Source organism: Haematobia irritans, chromosome 5, assembly GCF_050003625.1.
Source record: "Haematobia irritans isolate KBUSLIRL chromosome 5, ASM5000362v1, whole genome shotgun sequence".
NCBI lineage: Eukaryota > Metazoa > Arthropoda > Insecta > Diptera > Muscidae > Haematobia > Haematobia irritans.
The window spans coordinates 126,408,799-126,429,990 of NC_134401.1; the positions used below are offsets into that span (position 1 = coordinate 126,408,799).

The window sequence follows — 21,192 nt, forward strand, 5'->3', positions numbered from 1 at the left end:
TCTGTCAAATACTAATGCATGAAAATCCTAACCTCAAAAGAATCACCCTTTATTTGGGAACTTGGGTTGACTTTTTTCTTAAAATTCATGCCAGAATTGTACCGAATTTGGTTGAGAATTGCTCCATTTTATAAGGTCTAAGATATTTTTTACCCCCAAAAATCCCCCAAATAAATGTTACCCCTAAAAATCCACCTAAACGTGATAAAAACCCCTAAATTTGGGTGGAAAACCCCCCAACCTGGCAACACTGACTTCGTGAAACATGAGGAGAAAAGGAAAAAAACATTTAAGGCAGTTGCCACAGACTTCTGACCAGAGAATGAAGCCGACCCATTTTTGTCGGCGGCGGCTAACACTAAACTTTTGTCTGCCCCGGCGGCGGCTTGACGGCTAAGCCGATAAAAAATTGTCTGTTCGGCGGCGCAAAATTATCTATTATAAAATCAATTTGAAGTTTTCCGAATTGTAATGAGATTAGTTGTACAACCAATCTTACAATCAAATTTACATTTCATTCAAATTTTTTGAGCTAAATTTTTGTAAAACTATTATAGCAACTTGACACTAATTGATTGAAAGTGCAAAGTTCAACATTTTGGCAAAAACTATAACAAATATTATTAAATTTTTCTGCTATAAATCAATATTTTAGATTAATTGGCGGCTAAATTTGAGTCGAGATGAGTCGACATATTCGGCGGCGGCGTCGACTGCTAAAAACGGGTCGGCGACGGCTAAAATCGCCGGCGCGACTCGGCGGCTTCATTCTCTGCTTCTGACACCGCTCTTGTTCTTTAACTTGTTGTTGATCGTTATTAAAATTTATTTAAAAAATCGGGACGGCGCGAACGCCATTCCCGGCTATCAAAAATTGCACGCACGAGTTATTCACATTAGGAATAATCGCGGAGGTCAACTCAACCGAAAGTGCAATGATCGAGCCTCACTCCGGGGGAACCGCCTTCGTGATCACGGTAACCCCTACGCCAGGTAAGTATGCTTTCCACAGCCGTATGCTGACATTTTATCCGTTATGGTACACGAATCACATAAGAATTATTGTAATGTACACAGAACTCAATGTACACTGAAGGTAAGTTATTGGAGTATTACTTGAGGTACAGAGTTGACAAATAAGAATTTTCCTTCCTATGATATTGGTGGTTGTTTGTGAAGACACACAACCAACCCCCAGAGGATTCATTTTCTTCTTGTGCATTGAGGAAGTAAGAAATCACCGAAATGATTTGGTGCTAGCAATGCTGTAACAGTCGAAGTCAGCAAGTGATTCTTATTAACATATTGTTCATGTATTTATTTATTAAAATTATATTAAATTTAGAAATAGGCTTTTGGGAAACATATATTAAGCAACCTTTATTGTTCGTATTTCCTTCTTAGAAAAGCTTGACCACACATTATCTTTCTGTGAGTCTTATTTCTTATCTCTAAGACGACGCTGTTTATTTTGTTGTTATAGAAAGTTGTTACAAACTCAAGAACTTTTTAATTTACAAAAACAAAAAAAAAAACGAGAACCCTTCATAAGTATATAGTGGCATCCCGATATTTTAGGCCCTCTTAGACTATTCATTGTGATTTGCAACATGATACAAATAATATAATGCTCTTTGTCAAATTATAGAAAATTTATTGAAAATAATAAATTTATTCGGTTATTTAAGAAAATTTCATATTTTGAAGGGGAAAAATATTAGCTAACAACTGTTAAAATGTGTTTAGCAATAATTTTAGAAACTTAACATAATTTCATTCATTATAGAATAAATATTAACCGTTTTGTTCGAATTTAGTAAAATGGTTTATTTCATTTATAAAAGAAACTTTTATATTTTTCGTTCATGTCATTAAAGAAATCAAAAAAGTACAGCTGCAGAATTTTTCGTAGATTTTCCAATTGTAGTTAATTGTGTGACAACGAACGAAAATTTTACTATTGTTCAATATTTCAAGTTGATTCGCCATCTACTTAGACTTTTTCTGCTTTTGCAACTTGCTACCGAAAACAATAAAAGTAAAATACAAAAACAAAATTTACATAAGAACAGTGTTGCCAGTATTGGATATTTTTCCCCAATTTGGCGATATTTTTTCGTAAATGGGGACAAAATGTCTGAGTTTGGGACTTGGGGATTTGTTGGGAAATTTCTATAATTTTGAGGATTTTTTCGAGAAATCGGTCTAATCTTTTTTAACAAAATTTGATTTCTATAGAAAATTTTGTCAAAATTTTATTTCTATAGAAAATTTTGTTAAAATTTAATTTCTATGTAAAAAATTTTGTCAAAATTTTATTTCTATAGAAAATTTTGTTAAAATTTTATTTCTATGTAAAAAATTTTGTCATTTTATTTCTACAGAAATAAAATTTTATTTCTATAGAAAATTTTGTTTCTATAGAAAATTTTGTTTCTATAGAAAATTTCGTCAATCTACCAAACAATAAAAAATCTACCATTTCTGGTACCAACTTTGGCAAGGTGTTACCACCCAATTTTACTACTTGAATATGTAGAAGTAAATTTTCGTTTCATAAATACAAGGAATCGAACTCCCATTGTCATATCTCCAGCATTTGGAAGACATCATCAGTGTTGTAGTTCGAATTATTGATTTTATTGCAGCTTGCTGGATTTGATAAAATTTTAATTTTTAAAATATGTATTACTGATATTCTACAGCAGAACCTTTTGCTTTATTTTATTATTATTTTTTTTTTTTCAAAACAAAAAACCTTGTCAAAAATGTATTGGAGATTTTTGGGGATGACAAAAAACTTTACATTTTGGGGACAAGAGCCCGAAAAAACACTGCAAAAGAAAGAAAACACATATTATAAATCCCCTCTCTACCAAAAGTGTAAATGAAAATATTCAAATCATTTTCCCCCCACAGAACTTTTGTTTGTATTTGATCTCAAATTTATTATAAAAATCGGGACGGCGCGAACGCCATTCCCGGCTATCAAAAATTACACGCACGAGTTATTCACATTAGGAATAATCGCGGAGGTCAACTCAATCGAAAGTGCAATGATCGAGCCTCACTCCGGGGGAACCGCCTTCGTGATCACGGTAACCCCTACTAGTGTTGTAAATTTTGATTACTTTCGACTACTCGTTACTACTCGTTACTTTTGAATTGAGTACTCGTTACTACTCGTTACTTTTATAAAAAAAAATTAAAAAAGACATTGTGGGCACTTTTTAACAATATCTTCCTCTTTTTTAAATTTAAAAACAGTATAGAAAAGCAAATTACATTATCCAGTTTTATTCTAGTGTTATAAAATGTGGTGTTGTAGATATATGGGTCTCGTTAGAAAAAGATTTTCACCAATCATTCAAATTTTTAGAGCCAATTTCGTATTCACTATTTGGTATTTTTTCGTCAGGGTATATCTAAATGGCATTGTGTATTACTGATGCTTGCAATTTGCAAACTTTTTAAATCCACCATTTTCCACCATTGACAGTGGATGAAAATATTTAGCGATCATTTTTATCGTGAGACCTAATGTTGAAATTTTCCAAGGGTTTTTGAATAAGCTTGGGTACCTTCTCTGAAAACAATTGGATTGAACCAGCTGAAGTCAACGACATTATTATTCATACTATTCGCATGAGACGTGATCTATGTGATGCTTTAAATTATAGCTCCCACCTACACCCAATGCAAATTTTTTCAAATGCAAACGTTTTTAAGAAATCAGATAAATTTTTCACATTGTTCAAAGGTGAAGCCATATATCCTTTTCGTGTTATTTTAACTGATAAAAGGATTTTCGAAAACTTCAATTAATATTTTCCAAGAAGTCAAGAATTTTACTTCCAAACCGCCAACTTACCGTCAGAAGAAAAAAACTGGCATTGAAGATATTGAGTACTCTTTTACTAGTAACGAGTACTCAAAAAATTAGTCAGTAACGAGTACTTGTAATCAAATACTCGTTACTTTCCCAACACTAACCCCTACGCCAGGTAAGTATGCTCTTCGCAGCCATATGCTGACATTTTATGCGATATGGCACACGAACTATATGAGAATTACGCTCATGTACATAGTAAACAATTTATTCTGAAAGTAAGTTACTGCAGTTCACTATGGACACAGGACTGGAAAATCATATTTTGGTATTAAGAGTGTGGTGGTTGTTTATGAAGACATGCGCACAAGTAACCAAAAGAAAATGGCATTAGTTATTGAGCATTAAGGAACTACCCTTCAGTTTTTTGGTGCCAATTAGGGCTTTAACCCGGGATAAATCCCGGGATTTCGGGACGGAATTTATCCCGAATCCCGGGATTTTTCGAGATCCCGAAAAATAATTCGAATTAGTTAAAATTGTGGCTTTTTATGATTGTTTATTAATAAATTGGAGCACAAAAAGATTATCAAAAGTATACAAAAATACGCCTAATGTAATCTAATCCTTAAAATGTTTTGTTGAGTAACATAGCGATATTCAATAGCTTTTTTATTTATTTTTGTCATAATATTTTTGTTTTTCTTTTCTTCACAATGTTGAGTTGGACTAAGTGTTCGTTAAGTATAACAATTTAAAATTGCTTTTTAATTTACTCTTATGTTCGTTTTTTGTTTGTTTTTGTTAATAAAATTGAATTAAACTACATTGGTGTCATGTACAACAACCCAGCAAAAAATGTGTCGCCAAAAAAGTAATGAGAATGTTCTTTTTGGATCCGGAAGTGGTGCAAAATTGACGCAGAAGCGATGAATTTAACATGGGCTTGTCATAGGACGGAAGTCCTCCATTTCAACAGCCGTCGCACTAAATTTGCATCACTTCTTTAGGTGTGATGCGAATTTAATGTTTTGGATGTAAAAAAATTCTGTGATATTTTGTCAAATAAATAATTTTTATATTTTTTTAATTTTTAATGGATTCTAATGCTTGTCGGAAACGTTTGACCTCAAATATTTTCAAAAATTCGCAATTTTTCTAGAAAGGATTTAGCATTTTTTCGACTAAATTTAAATGATTTGTACAATTTTATGAATTCTTACTCCGTTTTTAACCTTTTTGAAACAAAAAAGTTAAAATTACCCATTAAAAGCATGAAAAAACCAAGTTATAAAAAATTTAATCAAAAGAACTTCCTGGGTAGTTAAAATAAAGAACATCATTGGTAGTGCATCTTCTGGAAGTGCTTTTAAAGTTGTGCCTTTGGAAGAATTTCCAAATTTTTTTGCTGGGAATTTTTTGGCGTTGTAGTTTGTTATAAAGAATCCCGAAAATTTCGGGATACCGAAAAATCCCGGGATTCTATATTTTGAAATCCCGGGATTTTTAAAAATCTATCTCGACTGACAACCCTAGTGCCAATTGACACCTATTTCCAAGCAGGAATTTTATACTGGTCATGGGACTGGTTGTATTTAGCCAGTTGGTAGCCACTTCACAGTGTTGCCAGGTGATTTTTGATTCTTCCCCCCAAATCTTAAAAAAAACCCTTAATTGGTCTAGACTTTTTTTGTTCCGGAAATACCCGGGTCTTGAGATATAGCCCTCCAAAGGGTCAATAAAAACTGGATATATCTCCTTTGTTTTTGGTCCAATCTAAACAAACTTGGTGTCATATGGAAGCTTATTTTACGCACTTTTATACGCAAATTATATTTAGTTTGGGAGATATAAATAAAAATAAGAAATTTTTACCCTAATTTTTTGTTATTATCGTTATATCTCAAAAAGTATTCGATTACACCCTATTTTTTTTTATACGCAGTTTGAAAGCCTAAACTCTGGTCTTTCGTTTGATATATAACATATCTTTATAGGCCCACTCTTAACAAAGTTATTGAGCTTTTATTCTGAGTAGGAACAAAAAAAAAAGATTATTACTGAAATATTTACCCTTTGGACTCTGTCCATAGGAGAAAGTCTTAAACCCCGGCCGAAGGCCGGCTACTTTTCCCCCCTTGGGATTGCGTTAGTCCACTTTGGACTCTATCCATAGGAGAAAGTATTAAACTCCGGCCGAAGGCCGGCTACCTTTCCCCCTTTAAGATTGCGTTAGCCCACTTTGGACTCTGTCCATAGAAGAAAGTCTTAAACCCCGGCCGAAGGCCGGCTACTTTTCCCCCCTTGGGATTGCATTAGCCCACTTTGGACTCTGTCCATAGGAGAAAGTCTTAAACCCCGGCCGAAGGCCGGCTACTTTTCCCCCTTTAAGATTGCGTTAGCCCACTTTGGACTCTGTCCATAGGAGAAAGTCTTAAACCCCGGCCGAAGGCCGGCTACTTTTCCCCCCTTGGGAATGCGTTAGCCCACTTTGGACTCTGTCCAAAGGAGAAAGTCTTAAACCCCGGCCGAAGGCCGACTACTTTTCCCCCCTTGGGATTGCGTTAGCCAACTTTGGACTCGGCCGGAGTTTAAGACTTTCTCCTATGGATAGAGTCCAAAATGGGCTAACGCAATCCCAAGGGGGGAAAAGTAGCCGGCCTTCGGCCGGGGTTTAAGACTTTCTCCTATGGACAGAGTCCAAAGGGTAAATATTTCAGTAATAATCATTTTTTTTTTGTTCCTACTCAGAATAAAAGCTCAATAACTTTGTTAAGAGTGGACCTATAAAGATATGTTATATATCAAACGAAAGGCCAGAGTTTAGGCTTTCAAACTGCGTATAAAAAAATAGGGTGTAATCGAAGACTTTTTGAGATATAACGAAAATAACAAAAAATTAGGGTAAAAATTTCTTATTTTTATTTATATATTTTGCGTATAAAAGTGCATAAAATAAGCTTTCATATGACACCAAGTTTGTTTAGATTGGACCAAAAACAAAGGAGATATATCAAATTTTTGCTGACCCTTTGGAAGGCTATATCTCAAGACCCGGGTATTTCCGGGACAAAAATTTTACCTTGTTAGAATCAGCATACTAAGTTACATAACGTATATTAATTTCAAGCAAATCGGTGAGGGACCCATAAACTGCAGTTGCTCCGAGGTTTTTAAATTGTAAAAATGAGATAATAAGAAAATAAAAGTTAAAAAAGAAGCATTGATAAAAATAAAAATTTGTGGAAAAATAATTTTTTTTTGGACTGACTGTCTCTCTAACATGTCTATTTGAACTGGTTAATTATTGATAAAAATAAAAATTTGTGGAAAAATAATTTTTTTGGACTGACTTACTCTCTAACATGACTATTTGAACTGGTTAATTGATGTTGAAAACAACAGGTTAAAGGATTGGTTTGTAGGTATCTATGTGGGGGTCAATTGACCTATGACAACCCCATGTTAATTTCACCGGTAACCTAACCAATAAAAGTAGCTGTACCGGTTATAAAGGACAAGTGAAACGGACGGTTTGGGTCCCGAGAACTGAAGGGTACACACTTAAAAAAATAATTTGGTACAAGCGAGACCAATCAGAATTTTTTCATTTACTTATTGGTATTGCATATAGCCTTAGAATACACATGACAAATTTGATTACTACTTCAATTTTAAAATATTTATTTTGTTGTGTGGCCTTCTCATTTTCCAAATTATTAAATTTTGTTCTTTATTTTGCTTTTTAGCTGATGCCCAACATATGATTTTCCTTTTTTATCATACATTTACTGTAAATAAATAAATAAATTTAGCTTTCGTTTTTTTTCAAATTTATCTAATTATTACTGAGTTGAACGGACTAATGTTTTATATTGCGATTACTTACTTTAATAAAACTCTTAGAAATGTATGAAATTGTTTCTAAAGAAAAACAAACCAGCAATTAAAAAAAATATGGAACTACTAATTTATATTACCAACACATTTCGAGCAAAGATTATAAATTATAGGAAGATAGGAAATTAGCTATTGAGGAGATCGAACCATTTACCAGATTAGTTTAATACTGGAACCAAACGCGTATACGACAAGTATTGACATAGCATTAAAATGCAAATAAAAAGAAATTAAGTGCACGAAATAAATTTCTATAAAGGGTAAAATGTAATTTTTTGATGTTGCCTAAAATTTAACATTGTTTCATTAAGAAAATTAAATTATTCATTTAAAAAATATAAACGAAAAACAACTAAAAGATTACAAACATGTATTAAACTAATCTGGTAAATGCAACATTTGGTATGACGCAAGCCAATTTCCTATTTTCCTCAAATCTATAATCTTTGCTTTCGAGTCTCCAATATTAAGCCTAATCAACCAATATGTTCCTTGAAAATATTTAGTTCTACACATAAGCCTTGTATTTTTGAAATTGATTAGTATATTTGGGCCGAAATCCCGGCGGTACTGCAATACCGGGCCAACCCGCGACAGAAGTGGAGCAAGCCCCTAAACATTCCGTCTATTTCCAAAAATCAGTTTAACATTTGTTGTCCTCCGATGGAGGATCTATCAGATGTTAAGCTGATAAGAACAGATACTACACTTTGATCTTAGCCATAAGGCCGAGAAGCGATAACATTTCCACTGAAAAGCCAACATCTTATTTGGTGTTAATCATCATGACAATGGGAATTCTAGTGGTGTTATGAAGATATTTTGTCATATAAACCAATGTTAAGTGTGTTCATACATCTCTTTGCCTAAACGATATATCCAAAAGCAGGTACGTAAGTTGTTGTATAATTTGTTTATAAAATGGTTTTTACATTCCATAGAGATGGTACAAATGTTCTAGCTGCAAAAAGGTACACTATCACAATAAAAGTACAAATCGAAATAAATCTTGTAATACAATCTTTTCGAAGAAACTATGTAACATACATAAGAAACTCAGAAAAAAACACAATTTTTATTTCTTAAACATTTCTTAAGACCAATAATTTTCACACATTTTTTAATGACTGGAAGCCATTTGCGCTAACAAAGGCCACCATACCAAATACTAAGTGGTCCAAAATACTGTCTCATACAATGTGATAAATGCAAATAATATTTCATCTATTTCATCTTTTTCTCGACAATTCGTCGGTTTTTTTCCTACCTTTTCCAAAGAATTTTTATTTGAAATATAATTGTTTTACCATCACAAACAATAATAAATAAATAAAATGTAAATATTGCAGAAAAACTTAAAATCTATATAACATACCTATGTTTACTCTTTAAACTATTGCAACGGAATATTGTAATTTGGTGTTATATTTGTCTTCCTTAATTTTTCTCCTTTTTCTGGAATATAAAGTTTGGTGGTTTTACTAACTGTTTTATATGCGTTTTTCTTGTATGAGATGTGTCTATATCCGTTACAATATTTATTTTCTACGAAAAGTACGAGATACTCTTATATCAATGAGACTTCTTTCCTACAGTCTAATCTCACTTTAATTGGTATCACTTTTAGAGGAGGTTTACAACGGTTTACCATCCCAATTATAACACGGTAACTACAATAAACAGGATTCCACATAATTTGTTACTATGTATCACTTGGCAATAGTCTAATGATAGAAATTACATCGAAACTACAATATCAACAAAATCGCAAACCCATATTTTTATTAAATGGTCCACTCCAGTTAATAACATCGAATTTGGTTGCATTTACTGCTCCATCTTCCATAGATTTATTTAAAAATAAAAATGGTACCAAAGCTGTTTTAATTATCATCACTGTCTACATTTGCTCTTCCCTTTTATATTCTCCCTAAACATATTGTTTGTACTTGTATGGAAGTCAGGGATGGAAAATGCAGTACTATAGTACTTTTTCAATACTTTTTCACCCAGATCAGTACCGTAGTACCCCCGCGAATGATTTAGTACCTTTTGTGTAGACATAGCAGATTTATGGTACAATAGTTTTGACAAAATACTCGTATTTTGAGAAAGTCTTTAACAAATTCATTTCCTAATAGTCTTTTGGAAATTTTTTAAAACAGAGAAGTTCATGCGGGAAGAAAATCTCGATTTTGTAAAAGCCATGATCAAAAACACGGTCAAAAATAATCTATCAACATTTGGAGAAAAACTTACCAAAAAATATTATTTTGTAATAATGTAGTTTTGTCAAAATTATATTTCGATAGAAAATTTTGTCAAAATTTTATATCGATAGAAAAGTTTGTCAAAATTTGGTTTCTATAGAAAAATTTGTCAAATTTTTTTTTTTATAGAAAATGTTTTTCAAATATTTATTTCGATAGAAAATTTTGTCAAAATTTTATTTCTATAGAAAAATTTTTCAAAATTTTATTTTTATCGAAAAATTTTTCAAAATTTTATGTTTATCGAAAATTTTGTCAAAAATTTATTTTTATAAAAAAATTTTGTCTAATTTTTTTTTATAGAAAATTTTGTCAAAATGTTGTTTCTATAGAAAATTTTGTCAAAATTTTATTTTTATCGAAAATTTAGAGGTGCTCTTGGCAATAATCTTCCAATGGAATTTTTGTGAAAAGTGAAAAGTACTTTTTCGCTCAAAAAAATACCTTTTTTGTACTTTTTTCAAATTTGTATTTTCCATCCCTGATGGAAGTAGGTACTGCGCATGTCCTATAGGAATGAGATGTCACGTAAAGTATGAAAATCGGGTTCATTATCGCACTTTTAATAGGACCAATATGTTACTTCTAAATATTCCAAGTACATTTTTGGTTCCATTTATTTTTTGTTTAAATATCATATAAGTATTTTATATAACGAAATCTATTGGGAAATAATTTATTTTAAATTATCGGACTTTTAATAGGACCAAATATGTTACTTCTAAATATTCCAAGTACATTTCCATTTATTTTTTGTTTAAATATCATATAAGTATTTTCTATAATGAAATCGATTGGGAAATAATTTATTTTAAAGAAAAAGTATGTTTTTAAGAAACTCGAAATAAAAACCACGAATTTTGACTCGGTTATGGTATAGCGTACTACGTATTTTAAGCCCAAAATGCATTGTGAATAATCAATTTAATAATAATTTTATTTTTCCTATCATATCCATATCTAGAAAACTATATACTATACGGGGTATAAAAACTTTGATCAATTCTAATTTATAAAAAAAATCTGTAATTTACTTTTGAACTGTGTATTTAATACCCTAAAATGTACAGAGAACACAGCATTCCATCCCTTGTATAAACACTCATGAAGCATGCGCACTACCTGCCTTCATTTGACGACTCCCTGTTATAAGCCAAAATTGACATTGATGGAATTTGAAATATAGTTTTGTATCAAACGTGTACCAAATATAGTACCAATCAAGTACTTTGATTATTACAGAAAACGATTATCTTTTTATTTGTATTTTTAATGGTATGAATATATTATAAAGAAAGAAAATATTTGTAATTGATGCCGTGGATAATTTATATTATGAGTATTGGTTTTACAGATTTCATGTACCCTTGACATTGATGAACTTAGCACCAGCTTTAAGTGACAAAAATTAAGTGAATAAAATTGAATTTCGCTGAAAAAGGGAAAAAATGATGTCTATCAGAAAACACAGCCCATTTTCATTCTCAACATAGAAGAATCTTTATTTTTGCTTCTAGTATGTTAAATATGTATATTCGTTTGGACGTTCCTATCATGTCTCGGACTATATAAGACGCTTCTTAGAGTGTCCCTTCTTCAGATTTGTGGATTATAGATCGTTGTTATTTGCTATTTCAATCCCAAAGTCCTCTTTTTTCGTCAACTTGTTTGCCTTCGATCGTTCTCGTCGCAATCAAGTAATGATTTCAAGTGCTAGTCGATATATGAATAAATTATTTCATATGTTAATTGGCAGAATGTATAATAGTCTAGCGAATACATAATACCTTTTCGTTTCTACAGTTTTAGGATGATATCAAAAAGAACGCAATATTTAGAATATTCCATGTTTTTCTAGAAAAGAAATTTAAATTTAGTGAAAAGTACTTTTCCCATCAAAACACACATATTTGTACTCCAAAATATTCCATCCCTCATAAGGACATACATTAAACCAATCTCTCCCGTCAAGCCATACCACCCTCTCTAAAGAAACATTTATCAGAACACAATGAATGCGATTTGTCCCCCTTGTCGACTGGCAAACATATATACAAATGTATATGTATTACTTACCTGCTTTGGGCTATTCTCTCAACGCAAAAGGTATTCTGGAACACACATTAAGCAATGCCTTTTATCTCTTTTGTGGTTTTCATTGCCCTACTAACGGCATAATATCTGCATAGTACCACTAAAATTCTCATTTACTTGAATGATCATTCCATATAAAGTATTTGGTTTTCAAAGAAACCGTTATCGCTTCTCGGCCTTATGGCTAAGATCAAAGTGTAGTATCTGTTCTTATCAGCTTAACATCTGATAGATCCTCCATCGGAGGACAACAAATGTTAAACTGATTTTTGGAAATAGACGGAATGTTTAGGGGCTTGCTCCACTTCTGTCACGGGTTGGCCCGGTATTGCAGTACCGCCGGGATTTCGGCCCAAATATACTAATTAATTTGAAAAGTAAAAAAAAAACTGGGGAAACCCTAAAATAGCTGCATTTTGGGTCATCCATTATGGCAGATCTAAGTTTAAGTTACAGTATTTATCCAATTGTGTAATGATAACCACCTAGGATATTTGCTAATGAGTGTTTTCTGGATCACGTTAAAAATTTCATTTTAATAAATTTAAATTATCATAGTATTGAAAGCCACGTCACAAGTACCCCAATGCAGATTCTTCAAAAATACTTCATATTTTCACAATTTTTTTTTTTCGACACGTCGGTCACGAAATGATAATATTGAAGCAATATCTTCTGGCCAAAAAATGGTCTTTCGAATAATGACAGAACAATTAATTTAACGAAGAAAAGAAGACAACTAAATCTAAGATGTAAACCTAACTGAGTTGTTGCAAAACGTAATCAAATCAAATTTAGGTCAAGCATCAAATAGCCCAAGTCAAAATCAGCATCAACTAAAAAGAATTAAATTGAGTCACTAAATGAATTTAAAGAGCAATTATGTTAACGACAAGGTCTAATTTAAAAGTATCTGCAAAACAATCATATCGCAGCAATCTCATTAACAAAAAACAAAACAAAAAAAAACACCAGTAATGGGAAAACAGACACAATTACCGAAAAAACTTCGAGAAAGAGATTTTACAAGAAAAATGTCTAAAATACCAAAAAAAATTTTGAAATCTAAAACGAAAAAATACACAAGTATCTGTAAAGTGCATTAGTTCAAAGACTAAGTAAGACATTAACATGAAGGTATTTTCAAATTGTTTTATTGTCAGTCCCAAATTAAAGGCAAGACTCACAGTCTCTAAAATTTTGTTGATGTAAGGCTAAAAATTGCACCTTGTAAAATTTAATATTTTTCTAGCTTTGACATGATGTTATTAAATATGTTACTTGTAATCGTATTGAAGGTTATTCCCTTCACAAAATTGTTAACACTTTTTCTAACTTAATTGATATTAATTTACTTCCTTTATTGTTTGTGGTTTTTTTCTAGGGTATGCAGGTTATTGGATTTATTTGGCTTGGTTACCGCAACTAAGAAAGGTCGAAATTTGTATTGAGCCGACTGCGTACTAATTTAAACAAACCCTACTGAATTAATGGGACTCAGTATATACAAGAAGTACGAGGAAGGTCCAATATATCATTAACCTAACCGCGAGATGCATGATTATAGCACGAACATTTTCAAAAATAAAAAAACACACACACAAAAGAAAATATCACAAACATTTCACCAATTAAAATTTTTATTGGATTAAAAAAAAATAGTTAAAAATGTAATTAATTCAACATGTTTTTAATTGAAAACAAATCCAAAATTAATGGTAACAATTAATTTTTTAATTTCCGTAGTTGATTGATACTATAATTTCTTTGAAGAAATTAAAAATTCTAGGCTGAAGGCAAAAAGAATTCCTGTGCAGTTTTTGTATTTCCCCGATCTGAATTAATATAAAATCAGATACATAATTTCCGAGAAAATAATGCTCTTGATACATTTTTGAGGTGGTCATATTGCTTATCTGGCTGTATTTACAGAACTCATTTTTTACATATTTCGAAATATCACTGATGGAAATAGTAATGCTGTGGGCAATCGAAAAATTTCTACTGCTGGCCTAACATTCATCCATATATACATTGAGCCTAAGAAGTTTACATACACCCAATAGAAATCATAATCAATGGAATAAAAAAGAATTATTTTTTTGTAAAATATATTTGTGCAATTATTATTGGGCATAAAATCAAAACTTTACACAAATTTTATTTTTGCTCTATGTATTGGAGCAAAAAATAATAAAAGAAAAACTACACTCAGACAAGAATCAACTCATGAGCAAGTTAATTTTAACGAATTTTTGGATTCCTGAATCTCTTGGTGAGTTATATTAGTGGGAATTTGAGGAGTAAATACATTAAACAGTTTTATAAAATATTGTAATTTATAAAATTTTACTAGTGGCCGAAAGGAGGATCGAACCACGTCTCATCAGTTTTTGAACCCGTCACACTTCCCAGCTAGCATTTGGGTGATTGTTTTAACAAAAATCATGTAAATGAGTCATATTCGAGTACTTTAGGAGATCAAAAACTGCTATGTCAGTTATGTGATTATAATACGATACGAAAATGACTCGCGCTAATGGGCGTAAAATGAGTTCGTTATAAAATACAACAAAAAATAACAAAAATCTAACAAAAACCTTCTAGAGGAGTCATCTTCGAGTACTTTTGGTGATCAAAAACTGCTTAAACAGTTACGGGACCAAAAAATGGCACGAAAATGACTCGCGCTAATGGGCATAAAATGTGTTCGATTTAATCGTCTAAAGGAGTCATCTTCGAGTACTTTTGATAATCAAATAATGATCTTACAGAGTTATTGCAAGTGTTTTTTTTTTTATTTAAATCACAATTTTAACGGGGCAATCTCTATAATATTGTCACAAACTTCCATTTAATAATAAAAAACGATTTAAATGAATTTGAGAATTTGCTACAGGAAAATGAAGAAAAGCTAAAACAAATTGTAAGTATGAAAGACGACGAAACAAACTAACAAATAAAATTGATAATTTATAATTTTTCTTAACACTTTTTACATATTTTAGAAAGAGTTTATAGCAAAAACCGGCGGAGAAGGACCCGCACAATTTTTAAGATATTCAGTTCGGAAAGTATATTCAGATGGACTGGCTACATTATATGGCTGGAAGGGGACTAGCATTAAGCCCAGTGCTGAAAAATCTTTCATAATAACTTTAATTAAAAGTAAGTAAATATTTATAATACAAATAATAACCAAATTTTATTACAAGAAAATCACTTATATATTTTTAGATATATGTCATCTTAAATACAAAACGACAGGCAGGGAAATTAATGTCGTATTAATTTTATTAAAATGAATTGGTTTTTTTAATTTAAAGAAATATTAACAAATGATTGTTATTTTTAATTTTGTTATTAAATACTAAGTATTTTAATTAAAATAATTTTAATACAAATATTAATATTAAATATTTATATTAATATAAAACCACGTATTATTAATTAAAGGGAAAGGGTTCAGAAAATCGACTCAAAAATGCACTTAGAAGAGTCATTTGCGATTAGAAATATGACTATTAAATGACTCATAAGTGACTCATAAATAGAGTAATATGTGATCCATTAAAGACTCGTAAGGGATTATAATCATAATTGAAAAACGACTCGAAAAAGAATCGCAGATGAGGTATATTAAGACTAAAACTGATCAAAAATCGATTCAAAAAAGACTTTAATGTTACTAGAAAATGTGTCGAAAAAGACTCTAAAATAATATAGAAGAAGATTCATAAATGATTTATAAAGAAGAGTCGCGGGTAGTCACGTTTTTCTCCCGACAAAAGAGTCTTTTATGTTCATAAAATGAGCTCATATTCTGCCTTTATAATCGCCAGGAAGACTCGAAAAAGACTCGAAAGTGCTTAAAAAACGACAAAAATGCTAGCTGGTTTCCCACTGGGCCACTAAGCTCATAGACTGATAAACATCCAAATGTGTTTTTTCTAATTTTTTTTTGGATGGCTGTATGTATAGGTCAATCGTGTCTATTTATAGAACTGAACACGAGTACTTTTTTCTAAAAAGTAAAGCCCAGAAAAAAATTCTCTTAACGGTAGTACACAGAAAAAAAGTCAATTGTTAAACTCTTGCTTTATTTTAATTATTTGGTTGTAGGTTGTAGGTTTTGTTTGTTTCGAATTCCACAACCCATTTTACTTCGACTGAAAAGTTAAATTTAATTTACTGTGAGTAAAAGTCTTAATAAAGTTCGATTAGCTAAAAAGTAAAGAATCAGGTAACATTTGGCCATATGTGATAGCACAACATATAACTGATTGAACTAAAATATCATATACATAGGTCTTTAGTAACGAATTGCCACCTAACATATCATCATTACAAATCAATGTAATCCTTTGTAGACAAATATTAGCTCATCCATTAGTAATAAATAGCAAATCAACTGCAATAGAAAAATACCTACCTAGCCGTCATGTCTGGATTAATTTGTGGCCTTATGCAATATTTCTGCAGTAAAATTGTTTTTATGAAAATTGCTTTATAACATAGCTCATTGAACATTTCAGTGATTGCAAAAAGACTGAGAAAATAGAAACCACAAATAAAAAAACAACAAAAAGCTAACATAAAAATTTTTATTCGTATGCCACATTTGAGGTATTTTCTTCAACCGCAATTTGGTATTTTGTTTTAATGGTTTAATGATTAATTTAAGAATACTTTGCACGGTTGCCATAGTTTTGTAAAAATATATTTAAATTGGAATTTTCATGAAAAAAATTAAGAAACCACAAAGTTAAAAGCTATTTTAATAAATTGTCATAGCCCTTAACTCACCTTAAGAGCAAATCAAACCACATATCCTTATGGCCAGATACATAATTTCCGAGAAAACACATGATGAGCATATTCCTTCTCTGCGTGTAGTAACAGGTTGGCTGATAAGTCCCTGGTCTAACAAAGAAAACCACATTTTTTTGTCAAAATTCGTTTTTATTGTTCAACTTAGTTCCCTTCAAGAGCGATACAACGATTATAACCACCTTCAAATTTTTGATACCATTTTGGTAGTACTCCTTCGGTTTTGCCTCAAAATAGGCCTCAGTTTCGGCGATCACCTCTTCATTGCAGCCAAATTTTTTCCCTGCGAGCATCCTTTTGAGGTCTGAGAACAAGAAAAAGTCGCTGGGGGCCAGATCTGGAGAATACGGTGGGTGGGGAAGCAATTCGGAGCCCAATTCATGAATTTTTGCCATCGTTCTCAATGACTTGTGGCACGGTGCGTTGTCTTGGTGGAACAACACTTTTTTCTTCATCATATGGGGCCGCTTGGCCGCGATTTCGACCTTCAAACGCTCCAATAACGCCATATAATAATCACTGTTGATGGTTTTTCCCTTCTCAAGATAATCGATAAAAATTATTCCATGCGCATGCCAAAAAACAGAGACCATTACTTTGCCAGCGGACTTTTGAGTCTTTCCACGCTTCGGAGACGGTTCACCGGTCGCTGTCCACTCAGCCGACTGTCGATTGGACTCAGGAGTGTAGTGATGGAGCCATGTTTCATCCATTGTCACATATCGACGGAAAAACTCGGGTGTATTACGAGTTAACAGCTGCAAACACCGCTCAGAATCATCAACACGTTGTTGTTTTTGGTCAAATGTGAGCTCGCGCGGATTTGTGGATTTTTTTGTGGATTTTTTTGATGCTTTCGTCGGTAACCACCTCTTTCGGGCGTCCACTGCGTTCACGTCCTCCGTGCTCATTTCACCACGCTTGAATTTTGCATACCAATCAATTATTGTTGATTTCCCTGGGGCAGAGTCCGGAAACTCATTATCAAGCCAAGTTTTTGCTTCGACCGTATTTTTTCCCTTCACAAAACAGTATTTTATCAAAACATTTTTTCACAATAACAAAAGTTGCTTCACAAAACACGCTCTATCTCACAAACTAATTGACTTACAGACGTCAAATTTTGACACGAATAATTTGAAGGTTGGTACTATATAAAAATAATGTGTCATCTATGTGTAAGATCGGGGACTTATCAGCCAACCTGTTATAGTCGTCTTGAGTGTTTTCGGAACATTGTTGTAGAATCTTGCAAACAGAAAAATTGGCGAGAGTCGATTTGACGTCAGACGTCAAATTTTGACACGAATAATTTGAAGGTTGGTACTATATTAAAATAATGTGCCATCTATGTGTCAGATTGGGGACTTATCAGCCAACCTGTTATAGTCGTCTTGAGTGTTTTCGGAACATTGTTGTAGAATCTTGCAAACAGAAAAATTGGCGAGAGTCGATTTGACCATAGAGAGTTATAAGATTGGAGCCGAGTGATTTTTGGGGAGCCGAGTGGGCCCTCTGTCTAGACCACGTTGTGTGAAAATTTAATTAAATTCTACTCAACATTTTGTGATTTCTAAAAGACGTTATTAAAATTACCCAGCAAAAAAAAATTGCACATTGTTCTAAAGGCACAACTTAAATGCTCTTCCAAAAATATCCTCCCAAAGATGTTCTTTATTTTACCTACACAATTAAATTTAATTAAATTTTTTATAACACGCGTTTTTCATATTTTTATTGGGTAATTTGGCTAAATATTACAATTTTTTTTAATTCACATGCGAACCACTGAATTCGAATCACACCTTAAGAAGTAATGCAATTTCAGTGCAACGGCGGTTGAAATGGTGGACATCCGTCATATGACAAACCCATGTTAAACTCTTCGCTTCTCCACCAATTTTCCACCACTTCCGGATCTAAAAAGAACATTTTCACTACATTTTTTGTCACACTTTTTTGCTGGGTAAAAGAAAAAATCAAGAAAAATATTATTGACCTGAAAACATGGGGTCATTTTTTTAAGGTTATATTAACTTCTTAAATTTTGGACCCATAACGAAAATTATATTCTATTATATATATATTGGACTTTGAAAAAAAAAAAAATTCGACTAAAACCAAGATTTTTTTTTGTAATACGATGTGTCACCTGAGTTTATATGGTTCAAATTATAAAGAACTGTATGTGGTATTAAAACGCAAATTTTACCTATTCTATTACTTTCAATCCTAGATTTCTAGGAATTTCCTTAAAAAAAATATATTTTTTTTTATTTTGGCAAAAACAAAAAAAAAAAAACAACCGCACTTAAAACTCTTTTTCCAACTACCCACTTTAGCAACTACTACCGACGATTTTCGGTCTACTTGATTGTTTGTATGGTCAATACAAGTAGCTGCTAGATGTAGGTTGGATGTTTGTTGTTGGCAACTTTACAAAAAGCCAAACAATTTAACATCCTTAATAACAGCTTTATCTGCTCTTAAATACAAGGTATCCGTCCATCGTATGACTGTTCATTCTTGCTTTTGTTTTTAAAGTTTGTCTGTATATATATATCGGTATATCTGTTTGTCTGTAGCAGGTGCAATATGGATCATAGTTTCCTCCCCACCCCCCTCGATTTTGTGTAATTTTCTTTAATAGAGTATTTTTCTCATAGTAAAATCCCATGTTTTAGGTGCCCACTATGACCATACATAGTTGGCCATTTGTGGATGTTTGAATCTGTTTGCTAACATTAGCATGAAGAGGTTTTCCTAACCAAAAATTATCTACGTGTTTCTTTTATGGCCCACTCAATTACCCGGTTACCCATATAAAACATCTGGTTGTTGGTTGGTTTTGTGGTTGTAAGAAATTTCAAAAAAGGTAACAAAATAAAAACAAAGTTTAATGTAGGTATGGGGAAAGGTGTACATCCAGAAAAAAAAAATATTTGCGCATCGAAAAGGTTCGGTCAGTTCATCGTTCAGCATCGAGCTATGTTATATTACATATAGGGATTAAATCTCAACTGAATGCCAAATAATGTTTCACCAAGGGCTACTTTTTCCAATTTATGTATTCAAGAGATCTAAAAAGATTAGCAATAAAAATAAAAAAAGACAAATATATGTGATCGGTCAGGCAGAATTTTAAGTACTCTCCACCATGGATTGCGTGGGATATATATTATTATGGACCCATATGGACCAATCATTGTGTGATTTTTAGAAGACATTTACTAATATTACGTAACAAATTTCAACCGGATCGAATGAAATTTGTTCCTCCACACCGAAAAAAAGTGAACTGTTTTATAGGAAGAATGAACTACCTCGGACGAAAATTGAACTAAATTTTACTCCACATTTTGATACTTCCACAAAGCGTTGTTAAAACCAGGAAATTTTAATGCCCTGTTGTACTTTTTAACTGCAGTTCCCGAAATTACATCATCTCATAGAAGAAAAAATTAACTAAAAGTAAAGAAGAAAATCATTGGCGCCAAATCATGACCATTTGAACCATACAGTAGTTCATTCTTACTATTTTTGGATATCGTACGAAAATCTTCTTTTGCTATAGTTCATATTGAACTTATAAAATAAGTTAAATTTAGCGTTAGTTGCACTACGGAATTTTTTTTCTGTGCAGAACGTTCAACAAGTCACATCAGTGGATCAAATGGGGGCTATATATGGACTGATATAGACCATTTACAATACTATTCGACCAATATCAATATTAAATACGGGTTCCAAGTTTCAAGCCGATAGCTTCTTTCGTTTGGAAGTTAGTGTGATTTCAAGAGAATGACGGACGGACATTGCTAGGATAGAAAATTATATAAAAGGATGTCATACCTGTGTCATTCAATATTGAATCATGCACATTTGATTATAAAGACGTCACCAAAATGTCATAGGGCAATGAATGCCGGTTTTTATTTTGACCATTTCTCTAGTTAGAAAATGTTGGCAAATGTATGTAACGCACACCCTAATAATATGAAAATGTAAGGTACCGTATAATCATCATCGGAAGGTCCTCATTTGCTTCTGAAAAACTTTCTACTAGTTCAATTTGTAGATTTTAGGCGTAGTGAAAAGTGAAGACAAAGCACACACCAATATTTAATTATCAACAAGTAAGGAAAATCTAAAGTCGGGCGGGGCCGACTATATTATACCGTGCACCACTTTGTCGTTCTAAATTTTCGATACCATATCACATCCGTCAAATGTTTTGAGGGCAGCGTTGCCAGAATTGTTTCGCCAAAA

At 32.1% G+C, this 21,192-nt stretch overlaps 4 non-coding genes across 4 annotated transcripts; 1 reads left to right on the forward strand and 3 right to left on the reverse strand.

The window, feature by feature from the left end:
• Nucleotides 1-836: 836 nt before the first annotated feature.
• Nucleotides 837-1,001, reverse strand: LOC142242129 (U1 spliceosomal RNA). The gene has a single exon (XR_012723991.1). It is a non-coding gene; the product is annotated as a U1 spliceosomal RNA (small nuclear RNA).
• Nucleotides 1,002-2,957: 1,956 nt separating this feature from the next.
• On the reverse strand, nucleotides 2,958-3,124 carry LOC142242134 (U1 spliceosomal RNA). The gene has a single exon (XR_012723995.1). It is a non-coding gene; the product is annotated as a U1 spliceosomal RNA (small nuclear RNA).
• Nucleotides 3,125-8,272: 5,148 nt separating this feature from the next.
• LOC142242145 (U2 spliceosomal RNA) lies at nucleotides 8,273-8,469 on the reverse strand. Its single transcript, XR_012724006.1, has one exon. It is a non-coding gene; the product is annotated as a U2 spliceosomal RNA (small nuclear RNA).
• Nucleotides 8,470-12,257: 3,788 nt separating this feature from the next.
• LOC142242144 (U2 spliceosomal RNA) lies at nucleotides 12,258-12,454 on the forward strand. Its single transcript, XR_012724005.1, has one exon. It is a non-coding gene; the product is annotated as a U2 spliceosomal RNA (small nuclear RNA).
• The last annotated feature ends 8,738 nt before the right edge of the window (nucleotides 12,455-21,192 follow it).